This window comes from Falco cherrug, unplaced genomic scaffold, assembly GCF_023634085.1.
Source record: "Falco cherrug isolate bFalChe1 unplaced genomic scaffold, bFalChe1.pri scaffold_32, whole genome shotgun sequence".
NCBI lineage: Eukaryota > Metazoa > Chordata > Aves > Falconiformes > Falconidae > Falco > Falco cherrug.
In genome coordinates, this window is record NW_026599478.1 from 1,813,205 (window position 1) to 1,828,547 (window position 15,343).

The window sequence follows — 15,343 nt, forward strand, 5'->3', positions numbered from 1 at the left end:
ACAGCCCGTCCCAGCCCACCACAGCGCACCACAGCCTGTCCCAACCCACCTGAGCCCGTCCCAGCTTACCACAGCCCACCACAGCCCGTCACAGCCCGTCACAGCCCACCAGAGGTCGTCCCAGCTCACCACATCCCACCACAGCCCTTCCCAGCCCGTCCCAGCCCACCACAGCCCGTCCCAGCCCACCACGGCCGCCGCAGACCATCAGAGCCCGTCCCAGCCCACCACAATCCCGTCCCAGCCCACTATAGCCCGTCCCAGCCCACCACAACCCGTTCTAGCTCACCACAACCCACCACAGCGCACCATAGCCCACCACAGCCCACCACAGCGCACCAGAGCCTGTCCCAGCCCACCACAGCCCGTCCCAGCCCACCGCAGCCCGCCACGGCCCGTCCCAGCCCACCACAGCCCATTCCAGACCACCAGAGCCCTTCCCAGTTCACCACAGCATGTCCCAGCACACCACAGCCCACCACAGCCTGTCCAATTTCACCACAGCCCGTCTCAGCTCACCACAACCCACCACAGCCCGTCCCAGCCCACCGCAGCCTATCCCAACCCGTCCCAGCCCACCACAGCCCGTCCCAGCCCACCACGGCCCGTCCCAGCCCGTCCCAGCCCACGACAGTCCGTCCCAGCCCACCAGAGCCCACCAGAGCCCACCACAGCTCGTCCCAGTCCACCACAGCCCACAAGAGCTTGTCACGAACCACCAAAGCCCGTCCCAGCCCACCACAGCCCACTACGGCCCACCACAGCCCGTCCCAGCCCACCACAGCACGTCCCAGCCCACCATAGCCCGTCCCAGCCCACCACAGCCCGTCCCAGCTCGTCCCAGACCACCACAGCCTCTCACAGCACACCACAGCCCGTGACAGCCCACCACAGCCCGTCCCAGCCCACCACAGCCCGTCCCAGCCCACCACAGCCCACCACAGTATGTCCCAGACCACCAGAGCCCGTCCCAGCCCACCACAGCCCGTCCCAGCCCACCACAGCCCACCACGCCCCGTGCCAACCCACCAGAGCCCGTCCCAGCTCACCACAGCCCACCACAGCCCGTCCCAGACCACAAGAGGTCGTCCCAGCCCACCACTAACCCACCAAAGCCCGTCCCCGCCCACCACAGCCCGTCCCAGCCCACCACAGCGCACCACAGCCTGTCCCAACCCACCTGAGCCCGTCCCAGCTTACCACAGCCCACCACAGCCCGTCACAGCCCGTCACAGCCCACCAGAGGTCGTCCCAGCTCACCACATCCCACCACAGCCCTTCCCAGCCCGTCCCAGCCCACCACAGCCCGTCCCAGCCCACCACGGCCGCCGCAGACCATCAGAGCCCGTCCCAGCCCACCACAATCCCGTCCCAGCCCACTATAGCCCGTCCCAGCCCACCACAACCCGTTCTAGCTCACCACAACCCACCACAGCGCACCATAGCCCACCACAGCCCACCACAGCGCACCAGAGCCTGTCCCAGCCCACCACAGCCCGTCCCAGCCCACCGCAGCCCGCCACGGCCCGTCCCAGCCCACCACAGCCCATTCCAGACCACCAGAGCCCTTCCCAGTTCACCACAGCATGTCCCAGCACACCACAACCCACCACAGCCTGTCCAATTTCACCACAGCCCGTCTCAGCTCACCACAACCCACCACAGCCCGTCCCAGCCCACCGCAGCCTATCCCAACCCGTCCCAGCCCACCACAGCCCGTCCCAGCCCACCACGGCCCGTCCCAGCCCGTCCCAGCCCACGACAGTCCGTCCCAGCCCACCAGAGCCCACCAGAGCCCACCACAGCTCGTCCCAGTCCACCACAGCCCACAAGAGCTTGTCACGAACCACCAAAGCCCGTCCCAGCCCACCACAGCCCACTACGGCCCACCACAGCCCGTCCCAGCCCACCACAGCACGTCCCAGCCCACCATAGCCCGTCCCAGCCCACCACAGCCCGTCCCAGCTCGTCCCAGACCACCACAGCCTCTCACAGCACACCACAGCCCGTGACAGCCCACCACAGCCCGTCCCAGCCCACCACAGCCCGTCCCAGCCCACCACAGCCCACCACAGTATGTCCCAGACCACCAGAGCCCGTCCCAGCCCACCACAGCCCGTCCCAGCCCACCACAGCCCACCACGCCCCGTGCCAACCCACCAGAGCCCGTCCCAGCTCACCACAGCCCACCACAGCCCGTCCCAGACCACAAGAGGTCGTCCCAGCCCACCACAGCCCGTCCCAGCCCACCATAGCCCATCCCAGCCCACCACAGCCCGTCCCAGCTCGTCCCAGACCACCACAGCCTCTCACAGCACACCACAGCCCGTAACAGCCCACCACAGCAAGTACCAGCCCGTCCAAGCCCACCACGGCCCGTCTCAGCCCACCACGGCCCGTCTCAGCCCACCACGGCCCGTCTCAGCTCACCACAACCCGTCCCAGACGACCACAGCCCGTCCCAGCCCGTCGCAGCCCACCACAGCCCATCCCAGCCCACCACGGCCCGTCCCAGCCCACCACAGCCCGTCCCAGCCCACCAGAGCCCGTCCCAGCCTGTTTCAGCCCACCACGGATAACCACGGCCTGTCCCGGCCCACCACGGCCAACCACGGTCCACCATGGCCCACCAGAGCACACCACGGCCCACCACGGCCCTTCCCAGTCCACCACAGCCCACCACGGCCTGTCCCAGCCCACCACGGCCCGTCCCAGCCCACCACGGCCCATCACAGCCCACCACAGTTCACCACAGCCCACCACAGCCCACTACGGCCCACCACAGCCCGTCCCAGCCCACGACAGCCCGTCCCAGCCCACCACAGCCCGTCCCAGCCCACCACAGCCCGTCCCAGCTCGTCCCAGACCACCACAGCCTCTCACAGCACACCACAGCCTGTAACAGCCCACCACAGCAAGTACCAGCCCGTCTCAGCCCACCACGGCCCGTCTCAGCCCACCACGGCCCGTCTCAGCTCACCACAACCCGTCCCAGCCCACCACAGCCCGTCCCAGCCCACCACAGCCCACCACTGCCCGTCCCAGCCCACCACAGCCCACCACAGCCCGTCCCAGCCCACCAGAGCCCGTCCCAGCCTGTTTCAGCCCACCACGGCTAACCACGGCCTGTCCCGGCCCACCACGGCCAACCACGGTCCACCATGGCCCACCGCGGCCCTTCCCAGTCCACCACAGCTTGCCACGGCCCGTCCCAGCCCACCACGGCCCGTCCCAGCCCACCACGGCCCATCGCAGCCCACCACGGCCCGTCCCAGCCCACCACGGCCCGTACCAGCCCACCACGGCCCGTACCAGCCCACCACGGCCCATCACAGCCCACCACAGTTCACCACAGCCCACCACAGCCCACTACGGCCCACCACAGCCCGTCCCAGCCCACCACAGCCCGTCCCAGCCCACCACAGCCCGTCCCAGCCCACCACAGCCCGTCCCAGCTCGTCCCAGACCACCACAGCCTCTCACAGCACACCACAGCCTGTAACAGCCCACCACAGCAAGTACCAGCCCGTCTCAGCCCACCACGGCCCGTCTCAGCTCACCACAACCCGTCCCAGCCCACCACAGCCCGTCCCAGCCCACCACAGCCCACCACAGCCCGTCCCAGCCCACCACAGCCCACCACAGCCCATCCCAGCCCACCACGGCCCGTCCCAGCCTGTTTCAGCCCACCACGGCTAACCACGGCCTGTCCCGGCCCACCACGGCCAACCACGGTCCACCATGGCCCACCGCGGCCCTTCCCAGTCCACCACAGCCCACCACGGCCCGTCCCAGCCCACCACGGCCCGTCCCAGCCCACCACGGCCCATCGCAGCCCACCACGGCCCGTCCCAGCCCACCACGGCCCGTACCAGCCCACCACGGCCCATCACAGCCCACCACAGTTCACCACAGCCCGTCCTAGCCCAGCACGGCCCGTCCCAGCCCACCACGGACCACCACGGCCCATCTCAGCCCACCACAGCCTGTCCAAGCCCAGCACAGCCCTCCACAACCCTCCACAGCCCGTCCCAACCCTCCACAGCTCATCCCAGCCTACCACAGCCCGTCGCAGCCCAACACAGCTTATCCCAGCCCACCGCAGCCCGTAACAGCCCACCGCAGCCCGTCCTAGCCCACCGAAACCCGTCCCAGCCCACCGCAACCCGTCCCAGCCCACCACAGCCCACCACAGGTCACCACAGCCCACCACCGGTCACCACAGCCCACCACAGGTCACCACAGCCTGTTTCAGCCCACCACGGCAAACCACAGCCCGTCCCAGCCCACCACGGCCCGCCATGGCCCACCACAGCTCGTCCCAGATAAACACGGCGCACCACAGCCCACCACGGCCCGTCCCGGCCCACCACAGCCCGTCCCAGCACACCACAGCCCACCACAGCCCATCACAGCCCACCACAGCCCGTCCCAGCTTACTACAGCCCACCACAGACCGTCCAAGCCCACCACAGCCCGTCCCAGCCCACCACTGCCCGTCCCAGCCCACCACTGCCCGTCCCAGCCCACCAGAGCCCGTCCCAACGCTGCAAAGCCCGTCCCAGCACACCACAGCCCACCACAGCCCATCACATCCCACCACAGCCCGTCCCATCTTACCACAGCCCGTCCCAGCCCACCACTGCCCGTCCCAGCCCACCACGGCCCACCACAGCCCGTCCCAGCTTGTCCCAACCCACCACAGCTCATCCCAGCCCACCACAGCCCACCACAGCCCACCGTAGCCCATCCCAGCACACCACGGCCCGACCCAGCCCGTGCCAACTCATCACAACACACCACAGCCCACCACAGCCCATCAAAGCCCGTCCCAGCACACCACAGCCCATCACAGCCCACCACAGACCGTCCCAGCCCACCACAGCCCGTCCCAGCCCACCACAGCCCGTCCCAGCCCACCACAGACCGTCCCAGCCCACCACAGCCCGTCCCAGCCCACCACAGCCCGTCCCAGCCCACCACTGCCCGTCCCAGCCCACCACTGCTCGTCCCAGCCCGTCCCAAACAACCACAGCCCGTCCCAGCCCACCACAGCCCACCGCAGCCCATCCCAGCCCACCACGGCCCGTCCCAGCCCGTGCCAACCCGTCACAACACACCACAGCCCACCACAGCCCGTCCCTACCCACCACAGCGTGTCCCAACCCACCACAGCCCACCACAGCCCTTCAGAACCCACCACAGCCCACCACAGCCCTTCCCAGCCCACCACAGCACGTCCCAGGCCACCACAGACCACCACAGCCCACCACAGCCCGTGCCAGCCCACCACAGCCCGCCTCAGCCCACTACAGCCCGTCCCAGCCCACCACAGCCCGTCCCAGCCCACCACAGCCCACCACAGCTTGTCCCAGACCACCACAGCACTTCCCAGCCCACCATAACCAACCACAGCCTATCCCAGCCGATCCCAGCCCACCACAGCCCGTCCCATCACACCACAGCCCACCACAGCCCGTCCCAGCCAACCACGGCCCGTCCCAGCCCACCACAGCCCGTCCCAGCCCACCACGGCCCACCACAGCCCACCACGGCCCATCCGGGCCCAACACAGCCCACCAAGGCGCACCACAGCCCATCCCAGCCCATTACAGCCTGTCCCAGACCACCACATCCCATCTCAGCCCACCACAGCCCGTCCCAGCCCACCACAACCGACCACAGCCCACCACAGCCCACCACGGCCGACCACAGCCCACCACGACAGACCACAGCCCACCACGGCCCATCCAAGCCCACCACGGTCCACCACGGCATGTCCCAGCCCACCACAGAGCACCACAGCCCGTCCCAGCCCGTCCCAGCCCACCACAGTATGTCCCAGACCACCAGAGCCCGTCCCAGCCCACCACAGCCCGTCCCAGCCCACCACAGCCCACCACGCCCGGTGCCAACCAACCAGAGCCTGTCCCAGCTCACCACAGCCCACCACAGCCCGTCCCAGACCACAAGAGGTCGTCCCAGCCCACCACTAACCCACCAAAGCCCGTCCCCGCCCACCACAGCCCGTCCCAGCCCACCACAGCGCACCACAGCCTGTCCCAACCCACCTGAGCCCGTCCCAGCTTACCACAGCCCACCACAGCCCGTCACAGCCCGTCCCAGCCCACCAGAGGTCGTCCCAGCTCACCACAACCCACCACAGCCCTTCCCAGCCCGTCCCAGCCCACCACAGCCCGTCCCAGCCCACCACGGCCGCCGCAGACCATCAGAGCCCGTCCCAGCCCACCACAATCCTTCCCAGCCCACTATAGCCCGTCCCAGCCCACCACAGCCCGTCCCAGCCCACCACAGCCCGTCCCAGCCCGCCACGGCCCGTCCCAGCCCGTCCCAGCCCACGACAGCCTGTCCCAGCCCACGACAGCCCGTCCCAGCCCACCAGAGCCCACCAGAGCCCACCACAGCTCGTCCCAGCCCACAAGAGCTTGTCACAGACCACCACAGCCCGTCCCAGCCCACCACAGCCCACTACGGCCCACCACAGCCCGTCCCAGCCCACCACAGCCCGTCCCAGCCCACCACAGCCCGTCCCAGCTCGTCCCAGACCACCACAGCCTCTCACAGCACACCACAGCCCGTAACAGCCCACCACAGCAAGTACCAGCCCGTCCCAGCCCACCACGGCCCGTCTCAGACGACCACGGCCCGTCTCAGCTCACCACAACCCGTCCCAGACGACCACAGCCCGTCCCAGCCCACCACAGCCCACCACAGCCCATCCCAGCCCACCACGGCCCGTCCCAGCCCACCACAGCCCGTCCCAGCCCACCAGAGGCCGTCCCAGCCTGTTTCAGCCCACCACGGCTAACCACGGCCTGTCCCGGCCCACCACGGCCAACCACGGTCCACCACGGCCCACCAGAGCACACCACGGCCCACCACGGCCCTTCCCAGTCCACCACAGCCCACCACAGCCTGTCCCAGCCCACCACGGCCCGTCCCAGCCCACCACAGCCCATCACAGCCCACCACAGTTCACCACAGCCCGTCCTAGCCCACCACGGCCCGTCCCAGCCCACCACGGACCACCACGGCCCATCTCAGCCCACCACAGCCTGTCCAAGCCCAGCACAGCCCTCCACAACCCTCCACAGCCCGTCCCAACCCTCCACAGCTCATCCCAGCCTACCACAGCCCGTCGCAGCCCAACACAGCTTATCCCAGCCCACCGCAGCCCGTCCCAGCCCACCGCAGCCCGTCCTAGCCCACCGAAACCCGTCCCAGCCCACCACAGCCCGTCCCAGCCCACCACAGCCCGCCACGGCCCGTCCCAGCCCACCACAGCCCATTCCAGACCACCAGAGCCCTTCCCAGTTCACCACAGCATGTCCCAGCACACCACAGCCCACCACAGCCCGTCCAATTTCACCACAGCTCGTCTCAGCTCACCACAACCCACCACAGCCCGTCCCAGCCCACCGCAGCCTATCCCAACCCGTCCCAGCCCACCACAGCCCGTCCCAGCCCACCACGGCCCGTCCCAGCCCGTCCCAGCCCACGACAGTCCGTCCCAGCCCACCAGAGCCCACCAGAGCCCACCACAGCTCGTCCCAGCCCACCACAGCCCACAAGAGCTTGTCACAGACCACCGAAGCCCGTCCCAGCCCACCACAGCCCACTACGGCCCACCACAGCTCGTCCCAGCCCACCACAGCCCGTCCCAGCCCACCATAGCCCGTCCCAGCCCACCACAGCCCGTCCCAGCTCGTCCCAGACCACCACAGCCTCTCACAGCACACCACAGCCCGTAACAGCCCACGACAGCAAGTACCAGCCCGTCCCAGCCCACCACGGCCCGTCTCAGCCCACCACGGCCCGTCTCAGCCCACCACGGCCCGTCTCAGCTCACCACAACCCGTCCCAGACGACCACAGCCCGTCCCACCCCACCACAGCCCACCACAGCCCATCCCAGCCCACCACGGCCCGTCCCAGCCCACCACAGCCCGTCCCAGCCCACCAGAGCCCGTCCCAGCCTGTTTCAGCCCACCACGGCTAACCACGGCCTGTCCCGGCCCACCACGGCCAACCACGGTCCACCATGGCCCAACAGAGCACACCACGGCCCACCACGGCCCTTCCCAGTCCACCACAGCCCACCACGGCCTGTCCCAGCCCACCACGGCCCGTCCCAGCCCACCACGGCCCATCACAGCCCACCACAGTTCACCACAGCCCACCACAGCCCACTACGGCCCACCACAGCCCGTCACAGCCCACCACAGCCCGTCCCAGCCCACCACAGCCCGTCCCAGCCCACCACAGCCCGTCCCAGCTCGTCCCAGACCACCACAGCCTCTCACAGCACACCACAGCCCGTAACAGCCCACCACAGCACGTACCAGCCCGTCTCAGCCCACCACGGCCCGTCTCAGCCCACCACGGCCCGTCTCAGCTCACCACAACCCGTCCCAGACAACCACAGCCCGTCCCAGCCCACCACAGCCCACCACAGCCCGTCCCAGCCCACCACGGCCCGTCCCAGCCCACCAGAGCCCGTCCCAGCCTGTTTCAGCCCACCACGGATAACCACGGCCTGTCCCGGCCCACCACGGCCAACCACGGTCCACCATGGCCCACCAGAGCACACCACGGCCCACCACGGCCCTTCCCAGTCCACCACAGCCCACCACGGCCTGTCCCAGCCCACCACGGTCCGTCCCAGCCCACCACGGCCCACCCCAGCCCACCACGGCCCGTCCCAGCCCACCACGGTCCGTCCCAGCCCACCACGGCCCATCACAGCCCACCACAGTTCACCACAGCCCGTCCTAGCCCACCACGGCCCGTCCCAGCCCACCACGGACCACCACGGCCCATCTCAGCCCACCACAGCCTGTCCAAGCCCAGCACAGCCCTCCACAACCCTCCACAGCCCGTCCCAACCCTCCACAGCTCATCCCAGCCTACCACAGCCCGTCGCAGCCCAACACAGCTTATCCCAGCCCACCGCAGCCCGTCCCAGCCCACCGCAACCCGTCCCAGCCCACCACAGCCCACCACAGGTCACCACAGCCCACCACCGGTCACCACAGCCCACCACCGGTCACCACAGCCTGTTTCAGCCCACCACGGCAAACCACGGCCCGTCCCAGCCCACCACGGCCCGCCATGGCCCACCACAGCTCGTCCCAGATAAACACGGCGCACCACAGCCCACCACGGCCCGTCCCGGCCCACCACAGCCCGTCCCAGCACACCACAGCCCACCACAGCCCATCACAGCCCACCACAGCCCGTCCCAGCTTACCACAGCCCACCACAGACCGTCCCAGCCCACCACAGCTCGTCCAAGGCCATCCCAGCCCGTCTCAGCCCACCACAGCCTGTCCCAGCTTGTCCCAGCTCGTCCAAGCCTGTCCCAGACCCCCAGAGCCCGTCGCAGCCCACCACAGCCCGTCACAGCCCGTCCCAGCTCTCCACAACCCACCGCAGCCCGTCCCAGCCCACCACAGCCCGTCCCAGCCCACCAGAGCCCACCAGAGCCCACCACAGCCCGTCACAGCCCACCACAGCCCACAAGAGCTTGTCACAGACCACCACAGCCCGTCCCAGCCCACCACAGCCCACTACGGCCCACCACAGCCCGTCCCAGCCCACCACAGCCCGTCCCAGCCCACCACAGCCCGTCCCAGCTCGTCCCAGACCACCACAGCCTCTCACAGCACACCACAGCCCGTAACAGCCCACCACAGCAAGTACCAGCCTGTCCCAGCCCACCACGGCCCGTCTCAGACCACCACGGCCCGTCTCAGCTCACCACAACCCGTCCCAGATGACCACAGCCCGTCCCAGCCCACCACAGCCCACCACAGCCCGTCCCACCCCACCACAGCCCACCACAGCCCACCACGGCCTGTCCCAGCCCACCAGAGCCCGTCCCAGCCCACCACAGCCCGTCCCAGCCTGTTTCAGCCCAGCACGGCTAACCACGGCCTGTCCCGGCCCACCACGGCCAACCACGGTCCACCATGGCCCACCAGAGCACACCACGGCCCACCACGGCCCTTCCCAGTCCACCACAGCCCACCACGGCCCGTCCCAGCCCACCACTACCCGTCGCAGCCCACCACGGCCCGTCGCAGCCCACCACAGCCCTCCAGAGCCCGTCTCAGCTCACCACAGCCTGTCCCAGCCCACCACAGCCCACCGCAGCCCATCCCAGCCCACCACGGCCCGTCCCAGCCCGTGCCAACCCGTCACAACACACCACAGCCCACCACAGCCCGTCCCTACCCACCACAGCGTGTCCCAACCCACCACAGCCCACCACAGCCCTTCAGAACCCACCACAGCCCACCACAGCCCGTCCCAGCCCACCACAGCACGTCCCAGGCCACCACAGACCACCACAGCCCAGCACAGCCCATGAAGCCCACCACAGCCCGCCTCAGCCCACTACAGCCCGTCCCAGCCCACCACAGCCCGTCCCTACCCACCACAGACCACCACAGCCCACCACAAGCCGTGCCAGCCCACCACAGCCCGCCTCAGCCCACTACAGCCCGTCCCAGCCCACCACAGCCCGTCCCAGCCCACCACAGCCCACCACAGCTTGTCCCAGACCACAACAGCTCTTCCCAGCCCACCATAACCAACCACAGCCTATCCCAGCCGATCCCAGCCCACCACAGCCCGTCCCATCACACCACAGCCCACCACGGCGCGTCCCAGCCAACCACGGCCCGTCCCAGCCCACCACAGCCCGTCCCAGCCCACCACGGCCCATCCGGGCCCAACACAGCCCACCAAGGCGCACCACAGCCCATCCCAGCCCATTACAGCCTGTCCCAGACCACCACATCCCATCTCAGCCCACCACAGCCCGTCCCAGCCCACCACAACTGACCACAGCCCACCACGGCCGACCACAGCCCACCACAGCCCAACCAAGCCCACCACGGCCCATCCAAGCCCACCACGGTCCACCGCGGCACGTCCCAGCCCACCACAGAGCACCACAGCCCGTCCCAGCCCGTCCCAGCCCACCACAGTATGTCCCAGACCACCAGAGCCCGTCCCAGCCCACCACAGCCCGTCTCAGCCCACCACAGCCTGTCCCAGCCTGTCCCAGCTCGTCCAAGCCTGTCCCAGACCCCCAGAGACGGTCGCAGCCCACCACAGCCCGTCACAGCCCGTCCCAGCTCTCCACAACCCACCGCAGCCCGTCCCAGCCCACCACAGCCCGTCCCAGCCCACCACGGCCCACGAAAGCCCACCACAGCCCACCACGGCCCACCACAGCCTGTCCCAGACCACCACAAGCCGTCCTAGCCCACCACAGACCTCCAGAGCCCGTCTCAGCCCACCACAGCCTATCCCAGCACACCACGGCCCACCACAGCACACCACGGCCCACCGCAGCCTATCCCAACCCGTCCCAGCCCACCACGGCCCGTCCCAGCCCACCACGGCCCGTCCCAGCCCACCACGGCCCGTCCCAGCCCGTCCCAGCCCACCAGAGCCCACCAGAGCCCACCACAGCTCGTCCCAGCCCACCACAGCCCACAAGAGCTTGTCACAGACCACCAAAGCCCGTCCCAGCCCACCACAGCCCACTACGGCCCACCACAGCCCGTCCCAGCTCGTCCCAGACCACCACAGCCTCTCACAGCACACCACAGCCCGTAACAGCCCACCACAGCAAGTACCAGCCTGTCCCAGCCCACCACGGCCCGTCTCAGCCCACCACGGCCCGTCTCAGCTCACCACAACCCGTCCCAGCCCACCACGGCCCGTCCCAGCCCACCACGGCCCACCCCAGCCCACCGCGGCCCGTCGCAGCCCACCACGGCCCGTACCAGCCCACCACGGCCCATCACAGCCCACCACAGTTCACCACAGCCCGTCCTAGCCCAGCACGGCCCGTCCCAGCCCACCACGGACCACCACGGCCCATCTCAGCCCACCACAGCCTGTCCAAGCCCAGCACAGCCCTCCACAACCCTCCACAGCCCGTCCCAACCCTCCACAGCTCATCCCAGCCTACCACAGCCCGTCGCAGCCCAACACAGCTTATCCCAGCCCACCGCAGCCCGTCCCAGCCCACCGCAGCCCGTCCTAGCCCACCGAAACCCGTCCCAGCCCACCACAGCCCGTCCCAGCCCACCACAGCCCACCACAGCACACCACAGCCCACCACAGCTCGTCCCAGCTCACCACAGCCCACCACAGCCCGTCCCAGCTCACCACAGCCCGTCACAGCCCGTCCCAGCCCGTCCCAGCCCACCACAGCCCGTCCCAGCCCATCACAGCCTGTCCCAGCCCGTCCCATTCCACCACACCTAGTCCCAGCCCACCACAGCCAATCCCAGCACGTCCCAGCCCGTCCCAGCCCGTCCCAGCTCGTCCCAGCCCGTCCCAGACCACCAGAGCCCGTCCCAGCCAACCACAGGCTGTCACAGCCCATCCCAGCTCTCCACAACCCACCACAGCTCGTCCCAGCCCACCATAGCCCGTCTCAGCCCACCACAACCCGTCCTAGCCCACCACAGCCCGTCCCAGCTTACCAAAGCTCACCACAGCCCGTCGCAGCACACCGCAACCCGTCCTAGCCCACCACAGCCCGTCCCCGCCCACCACAGCCCGTCCAAGGCCATCCCAGCCCACCACAGCCCGTCCCAGCCCACCACAACCCGTCCCAGCCCGTCCCAGCTCGTCCCAGCCCGTCCCAGACCACCAGAGCCCGTCGCAGCCCACCACAGCCCATCCCAGCTCTCCACAACCCACAACAGCTCGTCCCAGCACACCACAGACCGTCCCAGCCCGTCCGCGCCCACCACAGCCCGTCCCAGCCCACCGCAGCCCACCACAGCCCATCACAGCCCCCCCCCAGCCCGTCCCAGCCCACCACAGCCCGTCCCAGCCCACCACGGCCCGTCCCAGCCCACCGCGTCCAGTCCCAGCCAACCGCGGCCCGTCCCAGCCCACCACGGCCCACCACAGCCTGTCCCAGCCCACCACAGCCCGTCCCTACTCACCGCAGCCCACCACAGCCCGTCCCAGCCCACCACAGCCCGTCCCAGCCAACCACAGCCCGTCCCAGCCCGTCTCAGCTCACCACAGCCTGTCCCACCCCACCACAGCCCACCACAGACCGTCCCTGCACACCAGAGCTCGTCCCAGCACACCACAGCCCGTCCCAGCACACCACAGCCCGTCCCAGCCCACCACAGCATGTCCAGCCCACCACAGCCCGTCCCCACCCAACACAGCCCGTCCAGCCCCTCCCAGCCCGTCCCCGCCCACCACAGCCCGTCCAAGGCCATCCCAGCCCACCACAGCCCGTCCCAGCCCACCACAACCCGTCCCAGCCCGTCCCAGCTCGTCCCAGCCCACCAGAGCCCGTCGCAGCCCACCACAGCCCATCCCAGCTCTCCACAACCCACCACAGCTCGTCCCAGCACACCACAGACCGTCCCAGTCCGTCCGCGCCCACCACAGCCCGTCCCAGCCCACCGCAGCCCACCACAGCCCGTCACAGCCCCCCCACAGCCCGTCCCAGCCCACCACAGCCCGTCCCAGCCCACCACGGCCCGTCCCAGCCCACCGCGGCCAGTCCCAGCCAACCGCAGCTCGTCCCATCCCACCATGGCCAGTCCCAGCTTGTCGCAGCCCACCACAGCCTGTCCCAGCTTACCACAGCCCACCACAGCCCGTCCCAGCTTACCACAGCCCACCACAGCCCGTCCCAGCCCACCACAGCCCGTCCCAGCCCCCCACAGCCCGTCCCAGCCCACCACTGCCCGTCCCAGCCCACCACTGCCCGTCCCAGCCCGTCCCAGCCCGTCCCAACCCACCACATCCCGTCCCAGCCCACCAGAGCCCGTCCCAGCCCACCAGAGCCCATCCCAGCCTGTTTCAGCCCACCACGGATAACCACGGCCTGTCCCGGCACACCACGGCCCTTCCCAGTCCACCACAGCCCACCACAGCCTGTCCCAGCCCACCATGGCCCGTCCCAGCCCACCACGGCCCGTCCCAGCCCACCGCGGCCCGTCGCAGGCCACAACGGCCCGTCGCAGCCCACCACGGCCCGTCCCAGCCCACCACAGTTCACCACAGCCCGTCCTAGCCCAGCACGGCCCGTCCCAGCCCACCACGGACCACCACGGCCCATCTCAGCCCACCACAGCCTGTCCAAGCCCAGCACAGCCCTCCAGAACCCTCCACAGCCCGTCCCAACCCTCCACAGCTCATCCCAGCCTACCACAGCCCGTCCCAGCCCAACACAGCTTATCCCAGCCCACCGAAACCCGTCCCAGCCCACCGCAACGCGTCCCAGCCCACCACAGCCCACCACAGGTCACCACAGCCCACCACCGGTCACCACAGCCCACCACCGGTCACCACAGCCTGTTTCAGCCCACCACGGCAAACCACGGCCCGTCCCAGCCCACCACGGCCCGCCATGGCCCACCACAGCTCGTCCCAGATAAACACGGCGCACCACAGCCCACCACGGCCCGTCCCGGCCCACCACAGCCCGTCCCAGCACACCACAGCCCACCACAGCCCATCACAGCCCACCACAGCCCGTCCCAGCTTACCACAGCCCACCACAGACCGTCCCAGCCCAACACAGCCCGTCCCAGCCCCTCCCAGCCCCTTTCAGCCCACCACAGCCTGTCCCAGCCTGTCCCAGCTCGTCCAAGCCTGTCCCAGACCCCCAGAGCCCGTCGCAGCCTACCACAGCCCATCACAGCCCGTCCCAGCTCTCCACAACCCACCGCAGCCCGTCCCAGCCCACCACAGCCCGTCCCAGCCCACCACGGCCCACGAAAGCCCACCACAGCCCACCACGGCCCACCACAGCCCGTCCCAGCCCACCACAAGCCGTCCTAGCCAGCCACAGACCTCCAGAGCCCGTCTCAGCTCACCACAGCCTATCCCAGCCCACCACGGCCCACCACAGCACACCACGGCCCACCGCAGCCTATCCCAACCCGTCCCAGCCCACCACGGCCCGTCCCAGCCCATCACGGCCTGTCCCAGCCCACCACGGCCCGTCCCAGCCCACCACAGCCCGTCCCAGCCCAACAGAGCCCACCAGAGCCCACCACAGCTCGTCCCAGCCCACCACAGCCCACAAGAGCTTGTCACAGACCACCACAGCCCGTCTCAGCCCACCACAGCGCACTACGGCCCACCACAGCCCGTCCCAGCCCACCACAGCCCGTCCCAGCTCACCACAGCCCGTCCCAGCCCACCACAGCCTGTCCCAGCTCGTCCCAGACCACCACAGCCTCTCACAGCACACCACAGCCCGTAACAGCCCACCACAGCAAGTACCAGCCCGTCCCAGCCCACCACGGCCCGTTTCA